This window comes from Arvicola amphibius, chromosome 14 (assembly GCF_903992535.2).
Source record: "Arvicola amphibius chromosome 14, mArvAmp1.2, whole genome shotgun sequence".
NCBI classification, from domain to species: Eukaryota; Metazoa; Chordata; class Mammalia; order Rodentia; family Cricetidae; genus Arvicola; species Arvicola amphibius.
The window spans coordinates 34,370,263-34,378,724 of record NC_052060.1 but is presented as its reverse complement, the minus strand read 5'-3'; the positions used below and the strand labels follow the sequence as shown (position 1 = coordinate 34,378,724).

The following is an 8,462-nucleotide window of genomic DNA, read 5'->3' as shown; positions in this document are numbered from 1 at the left end:
TCTAAGCCATATTCCCCATTTTCAAATTCAGTGCCATTTTTCAAATTTTTGAGATTATAATAAAATTATACTATTTCTCTCTTTCCTTTGTTCCCTTCAAAAACTCCCATATACCCCTGACTTGTTATTTATCAAATTTATGACCTTTTTATTAATTTTTGTTATATGCATATATGTCTACACACATATATTTTCAGATGTTTAGGCTGTTATCATCATGTTGTATTATGGTGGCATGCAGGCAGAAATGGTGTTGGAGAAGTAGCTGAGAACTTCTTTACCTGCAGTGTCTTTTGTGCTGTCTGAGACACAGACCCACAAGTTTTACACATCTTTCAGGATGCCTTATTCTGTTTGCTCTAGAGAATAGTTACCTAAATTCAAATTTATCGTTACTAGAGTCAACTCAACTGAAGCTAACAAATTGCTTTATAAAACTAGATAAAAGACATCTCGTTGCCCTACTCAGTAATAATCCTTTTTTTATTCATCTCAACACAATCTAGATCAACTGTAATTCAGCAGATCAGTGTTGATACCATAGATGTTAAAATGATAATTGCTTTCCCACACATGCTTGCTCTTAATATGACCGATGCACACAAGAAACCTTAGAGAGAGTAATATTTTGTAGTAGGCAGTTCTAATTTGTTTCCTTTACTGGAACCTGGCCAAAGTTATCTAAAGGCTTTCCCATTTTCAAGTTCACCTAAGAGATACTGTATCTTGCCTTTTAGGGTCCTCATTGTTGTTTAGGTTTGCTGGAATTGTGATTTGTAGGCTGGTTTTCTTTGATTTATGTTTAAAAATCACTTATGAGTGAGTGCATATGATATTTGTCTTTCTGGGTCTGAGTTACCTCATTCAATATGATGTTTTCTAGCTCCATCCATTTTTCTGCAAATTTCAAGTTGCCATTATTTTTTTCTGCTGTGTAGTACTACATTGTATAACTATACCACATTTTCCTTATCCATTCTTCTGTTGAGGGGCATTTAGGTTGTTACCAGGTTCTGGCTATGACAAACAATGCTGCTATGAACACAGTTGAGCACATGTCTCTGTGGTATGATTGAACATTCTTTGGATATATACCCCAAAGTGTTATTGCTGGGTCTTGAGGAAGGTTGTTTTCTAATTTTCTGAGAAATTGCCATACTGAAATCCAAAAAGACAAGATTTGAGTAAATTGGGAGCATGAGGACCATGGGAGAAGGTTGAAGGGGAGGGGAGAGGAAACCAGAGAAGTGGAGAAAAATGTAGAGCTCAATAAAATCAAGCAATAAAAAAAAGATAACATACCTATGCCACTATGTTCGAACATTTCATTTAAGTCACAATAGTAAAGATTCTAGGAGTATTTGACAAGTCTGAGTTTTTGAGAATACACTGACTCTGTTTTGCCGTCAAGCATGCTAGTTTAACCCCACTTCAGTAACTGCCATTGTTGTCACTGTAAACACTTAGCTGCTTCTTATTTATATTTACCATATAAAAATAATAGTAATCAACATTCAACATATGCTTGCTCTTTTCCTCTTTCATGTTTAATGTATTTTACTAGAAATTTCCATTAGCATCCTATCTTATTAATCACCATATTTTACCACCCATTTATTGCATTACACATAAACACCCTTTAGATTTTCATTATGAACCCAAGTTTTTCTTCCTGACTTCTCATAACCAGTTCTGTGAATTAATGAGCAGCAAAATGAACAGACTCTTCTCCCTTTCCTGATTATCTTTAGCCTAGAACCACCAGCCAGTGACTAGAGTCAGGATATTTTAAACATTTCATGGTCTTTGAAGAAACTATCTGGTTGCAAAGATTGCTATAAATAGGTCTGCTGTTGAAGCAAAGGTATCTGCTTCAGAGGCCTTGTTCCAGTCATTACAGCCCCTGCCACCCAGAGACACTTTTAAAGATTCCATGCCTTGGTGAACTGTAGATAATTCTGCTCAGTAGGCAGCTGTTCTCACTCAGTGTAGAAAGGAGGCACTTCCTGATGCCTCAGCAGAAAGCCTGCAATAGATGGAATGCTGGGCTCCTTATAAGCGCAGCTTGTGACTGGTGTTGTAATAAGTTTGGTAACAGGAGATATGACAAACTATACCTATGCATGGCTGTGACTAGTGAAGTTCTCAGCTGAGCCTTGTGTGCCAGGCCTCTTTTGTGGTGGTAAAGCTGTCTATATCTCAGGCATGGTGCACAAGGCCAGGAAACTTCGCTTGTGCACTTCCTCTTGGGTGTAGCAACAATGATCCCATTAAGGGCTTTTCTTAAAAGCTTTTCATCGCATCCTGGAGGCCTTTACCATGTGTAAATCCAGCTGAACAGGTAACACTGAGATCTGATGAAATCCTGGGCTGACAATCTGAGGTCTACAAACAACAAAAACTGGAAGGTGGCAAACTAGAGAGGACACCCAAGTTTGATATCTCCAGGGTTTCTAGGACCGTGATTCTCAGTTTCCACAACTCCTAGTAGTTGGGTGAGAAGTTCCATGGTATAATAGGCAGCAGAGAAAGAGGAAGTACTAGAAAATAGAAAAGAATGAGGAGTTGACCCTATTAAATGCAAGAAGACGTGAATAACTCGGACATCATATCTCAGGTATTAGAAGCCATCCAAAGATTTGCAAAGTTTCTAGAGCCAAAGAAAGCCTGACATGTCATAGCATGGATAAAACCTGTAGGATTTGTGCAACGAAATAAGTTACTAACAGAGTGACAAGCAGGATTTGATTCCACCTATAAGAAATATGTGTACTAATAACCATCATAGAGACAGATGGTTCTGATGCTGCACACACGTGCGTCGAGCACTGGAGGCAGCTAATGGTTTCAGGCCGACCTGCTTCATAAAAACAGAACAATGAGAGCACAATCAGAAAGACAAAGTATAATTATGGTCTATTTGAATTGAGAGAAACAGGAATAAAAAGGGAGAGAATCTTGTGATCTTATAGACCTTTGCAATATGAAAACAATGTATACAAATTCATAATGGTGATGGTGCTGTGACATTTTCATTGTATTCAATACCGCTCAATCGTATGCTTAAAATTGCTAAAATGATAAATTTTGTTACGTGTATTTCTGTTAACCACACATACACGAAAAGAGGAAAAAAACAAGAACTGGGGATGCTTATATCCAAAGAAACCATAACAAGAATGGTGGCACTAACTACTGTTGAGAGTCCTGCCCCTAAAAATTTGGGTTCTGCAACAGTAGCAGCCAGATTCAGGGCCTCCAGCTTTGAAAGTCCAGGGCCTGCTCTGTCTGAGACCTAATTTAAGTCTCTGGCACTTAAAATCTTCCAGACATGAGTTTACTTCTGAGTCTAGAGTTACAATCCTCTGAGATTTGTAAATTTTTAGTCTCCAGATGCTCAAGAACTCAGAGAGGCAGATCCTAAGACAGCCCTTCCTGCCTGTTCTGCTTTCCATCTGAACAGAGCAAAGATGGCCATTACACTTTTCTGAACGACAGACATGAGAAGGATGAAGAAAGGGGGAATCTATGCACAGGCTGAACTTGTAGAATTTAGTCTGAATGAAGCAAATATAATGTAAAAATCTTTGGGCTTTCAATCTGGGTTTGCAATTCACCAAGTCACTAAGAACTCCACACTTCCCAGAGTGGCTGGGTGAACTTTATTAAACCAATAGAGAAAACTAAGATACCACAGACTTATTAAACCAAGTACCATGAATGGGGTGTTGTTTGACACACAGCAACACATTTATCTACCTTGCATGCTTATCATAAGTTTCTCCCAGCTGAAACTTTGTGCCCTCTAAGCAATGTCCTCCCATTGCCAGAGCTGCAGTCTGGAAGCCAGCTCTCCACTCGACAGTCCTGATCCTTGGGTTGACGTTTAAGGCTGAACCTAGTTTCCGTGTGGCCCTCCTCTTCTAGGCCAAACTAGTGTGTATGCTTTGTTGCAATACTTCAATTTCAAGCTTAATTGGTTTCTTGTGTCAAGCAATTAACTTTTATCCACAGCAAAATATCTACTTTCCATGAAAAATTTAAACAACAAAACCTTGCTATTTAGAAAAACATGTTTTTTCATTTTTAACTCATACCACGATGTTCATGTGTGATTTTTGTGGGATGAAAGAGCTGTTCTGAGAACATGCAATAAAGAGTGTAGTCATGTAGTGAGGGTTTCCAAACTAGATAACAGAGAAACTGCTGCCAGTGTACAGCTGCAAACGCTGATCGTGGGAAGGCTCAGTTTGGTGAATTCTAAGATTATCAAGATAACTATTATGAAAGAGGACATAACACTAATAGTTTTTCTGGTTCTAACTCTACCATAGATATTTTTTGATTTGGTGGTAGATCAATGCATAAAGATACATTTGATAATAAAAGTATAAAATCAAAAGTAAAGCTCCTCAGCTTCAGAGTGACTGTTCTAACAGTAGAGAAGTTCATTGAGATGTGTAGACTGTGGATGTGGTTAATTTCAGTGGGTAAAGTTTTTATTTCCAAATTTTCATAACAGAGTTAATTTAATTCTTTTATTTATTTAAGCGTTTTCCTGGTAAAGCCATTTACAAGAATATTATACAATTATGTATATGAAAAAGTAACATTTAATCAGAGAAACATATTGGAATAATTACGCCTGTCTTTCTTTATCAAAGATTTTTCAGTAATTACAACTGCCACCTTCTTACTTTTATTTAATATCTTGTGCAATAAGTATCTGAGTAGTGTATTTCCCAGTGCTTTGCATGTGGAATTGATCCATCAAATTAAAACATCTTTAGTTAGTTGCTGCAAAGTCTTTGGGAAACCTTAATAGTGTAATCGGCATTCCTTTTATCTTTTGTTAGCACAAAAGGCAATGTAGATCCACTAAGATCCACTAAGATCATGACCACAGAAGGCTTTCACAAGGAATTTCATAATGTTCTAAGTATTCATGTATCAGAATCAGGAACTATTGCAGACTGCTAACACTGACTGGGCTAATTTTGTGCTCTCAGAGATATTAGACTTCAGCCCAAGAAAAAGCATTGCGGGTGTTACTGGCAGGCTTCTTACCTCATAATTAGGAACACCAGCATGACACTGTTGCTTCTGCAATGCTTGCTGAGACAGCTAACTTTTGTGCTTTTCCTCTCCCTCCTTTCTTGCACTTCATTGATTATTTTTTAGGTTATAAAAGAAAACCATGGTTTTTTTTTTATAATTCAGTTATTACAGAGCATCATATGTTGAGCATTGCATGCACAGTTGGGAATATTTTAGATTTCTTATGATATGGAAATCCTGATTGTGGCAGTCATGCCTTGAATATCAGCTATTGTCTGACATTGGAATAAGTTAAGTATTCTCATTAAACCTCCCAAAACTAAAAATAGCAAAGTTCAAGTTAAGATTTTATAATTTAATCAGTTTAAAGGCTTTTTAAAAAATAAGTATGAGCCTAAGCGCAAGGGAAATCCAAGTGTGCTTTCAAACATGAGTGAGAAAGGTTAGAAAAATAACTGCTTGAGAATTCACACCTAGCCTACAGTCTTGGGATGCAGACCTTTAGTTAGACACTGGAGCCATTCAGTGCATCTACTCCTTCCTGGAAATAAACTTGATGTACTATTTTACTGGAAACACAGGTCCCATTTTCTGTCAGTTATATTGCATTATCATTATGTTCCTTTCCTTCCCTGTGTCCCCCAAATTAAGCCATTTTGTTTCTAAAATGTACAATATTAATCAGAGACAAAATCACCAAGGTGTGAGGTAATATCATTTTAGGGGTGAGATTCCAATCCCATAAGGAGAAAATATTTCTGTGTACATGTGTGTATATATGGCCACCTAGAAGAAAAACTGTGTTCTCAGTATTCTTGTAGACCCCGAGTCGACATAAGTGAAATCACAGGAAAGACTGAAAACGTGTTTGCTGTGATGGCTTCCAGAGGTTTTCCCAACAGCACAGCTGGAATGTTCCCTTTACTCTTTATTTTCCCTCCCTTCCTTCCTGGAGCTCACAAGTCATCCAGTCAGACAAAAGAAAAAAGCTCAGCAGCTCAAGAGTACAGGAACCATGTGGCTGGATTTGTGGACAGAACTATCAGACCTGCCCAGAAAAACTGCCTTCTTCCTCGGTTGATATGGATCACGGACATGTTTCCTGAAGATGGCTGCCTTCTGTCACTCATAAATGACTGTAATCCCAACCTCTACACACTGCACTGAGAACAAAGAGGGAGCCATTCATCTTGGGTATAGTCAAGAGAATCCCCCAAAATAGCTATGATGATTTTTATAGACCATCTTTATTTTTAATTAGCATACTCCAGCCTATGGGTCATTCACATATATAAATAACTACATTTTTATTAGAACCAACTACCAGACTAAATGAACTTGAGCAAATAGGGTCTTATAAGATTTGAATGTTGTTATTTAAATTTGAATATTGTGTTCATGCTTTTAAATAATTTGCATTTGTGTATTATTGTACCAAAATGTCATTTGTCTTAATTAATGCACACAATACATTTATATCCAAAGTTAGTGCTCCAATGAACTCACTGCACATGTGTATGTACTATAAATCTGTGAAACCAAGTCATAATTAAAACATCAAACACAGCTTTGCACATTGGCAGTATCATAGCCAATGAGGTTTATCCAAGGTGTGATTATTGCTAATTGAAAATATTAAACATATCTGCCATTGTCAAAATATGTTCTTGTTCGTTTGTGATCCCTTCCTTCTCACACTCATGATCATGGTTTCTCCAAGACATCAGACAACAACTAATTCTATCACCAACTGTTACCTTTCATTCCCTAGAATTTGATATAGATAGCAATATAGTGTTTTTTATTTTATTGACATGTCATGCAGCACAATAGTTAACACATCATGTAACATGCTCACTGCCTTTCAATACTAAACAATAAAGTATCCTTTTACCTATTTCCTGTTTTTGCAGTATTTCAAATAGGTGACTTGGGCATTAGTGTTAGAAGTCTTTGTACAGATAAAGCAATTAAAAACAGTACTAAGAATAAACAGTATCAGATCTCTGGGAATTGCCACAATGTATCTTGACTTTACTCCTTCCCCCAGGGAGTTTAATCACATAGAGATATACAGCTGTAAGGAGGCTGAGAAGCTTTCTTTATTCTGGGTGGCCAACAAACACAAGTAAATATTATGGGATTAGTAGCTATCTCATCCCTAAAACAAGAGCTTTGAACTCATGACCCTGATGGCTTCCTCAGACATAAAATTATGTATATTAATTCAATCAGAAACAGAAGTGGACTGTGCATGCACGACAGATTCTATATCATTACTCTATGACACACCGGATAAATTCCTAACTAACAGGGCGACATTTCTGGGGAATAGGAGTCATAGCATACTGCTCTGTCTTACAGATTACTGCTGGGTGACTTAGACAAAAGACACTGATGGCTGGAGAAATGAATGGTTAGAGCACTTGATGTCGCAGCAGAAGACAGGCATTCGATTTCCACCACACACATTAGGAGGTTCAGGATGCCTTTCACTCAATATACAGGTGATTTGACTTCTCTTGTGGCTTCAGCAGACACCAATGAGCACATATGCAGAGGACACACACACAAACACACACACACACACACACACACACACACAGGTTAGAATAAAAAAAACAAAATAATTATTATCACACAGTTCCCATTACTCAAATGGGACCTCTGCTCAAGAAGGTGTTAGTAAACTTACATAAAAAAATGTCAACCGTCAACTGGATATTCAGCAAAATAATCCTTTATAAATGAAAATGAAATGAAGACAGCCCTAGACAAATTCATAGAAATTATATCTAACCTACATTATCAAAAGTAGAAAAGGAACTCCCTCATTCTCAGGAACGTGATAACAAACAGCAGCTCAAATACCACGAAAGAAACAGTGCTCTTGGTAGCGGTCAGATACAAACAGAGGACAGGCTAGCTGGGCCTCCCCTGTTGCCTGTACCTTGGCACTTGAGGCTGAACTTTGAGGAGTTTAGGCTCACGGTCAATCTGGCTTGCATACTGAGGCCCTGATAAAGACAGACAAACATGCCGACACACAAAACTATGTATTTTACATATGTATATGAATATATGTATTGTGTGCATACATCTTGATACCCACAGATTTCTTCCTCTTAATTTAAAAGGTAAGTGTGGTAGTAACAGTGACCAAACTTTGCTGCTTGCTTCGTATTCTAAAAAGTATGTCCATTACAGAACAAATAGAGGGAGAGATCATTATTATATGAAGTTGAAGAAAAATAGTTGAATTGTAAACTTAGGACTGGAGACTTTTATAGTATATTAATTACGTTATCAACTGAGTTAATAAAAATATTATCATGGCCATGTTTCTGTGAGAAATCTTTTTACACTTTCACAAAAATGAAGGCATTGTATGAAGTTCCAGGGTT

At 37.3% G+C, this 8,462-nt stretch overlaps 1 non-coding gene across 1 annotated transcript; it reads left to right on the top strand.

The window, feature by feature from the left end:
- The first annotated feature begins 6,623 nt into the window (after positions 1-6,623).
- Positions 6,624-6,740, top strand: LOC119801549. Its single transcript, XR_005283232.1, has one exon. It is a non-coding gene; the product is annotated as a U4 spliceosomal RNA (small nuclear RNA).
- Positions 6,741-8,462: the final 1,722 nt, after the last annotated feature.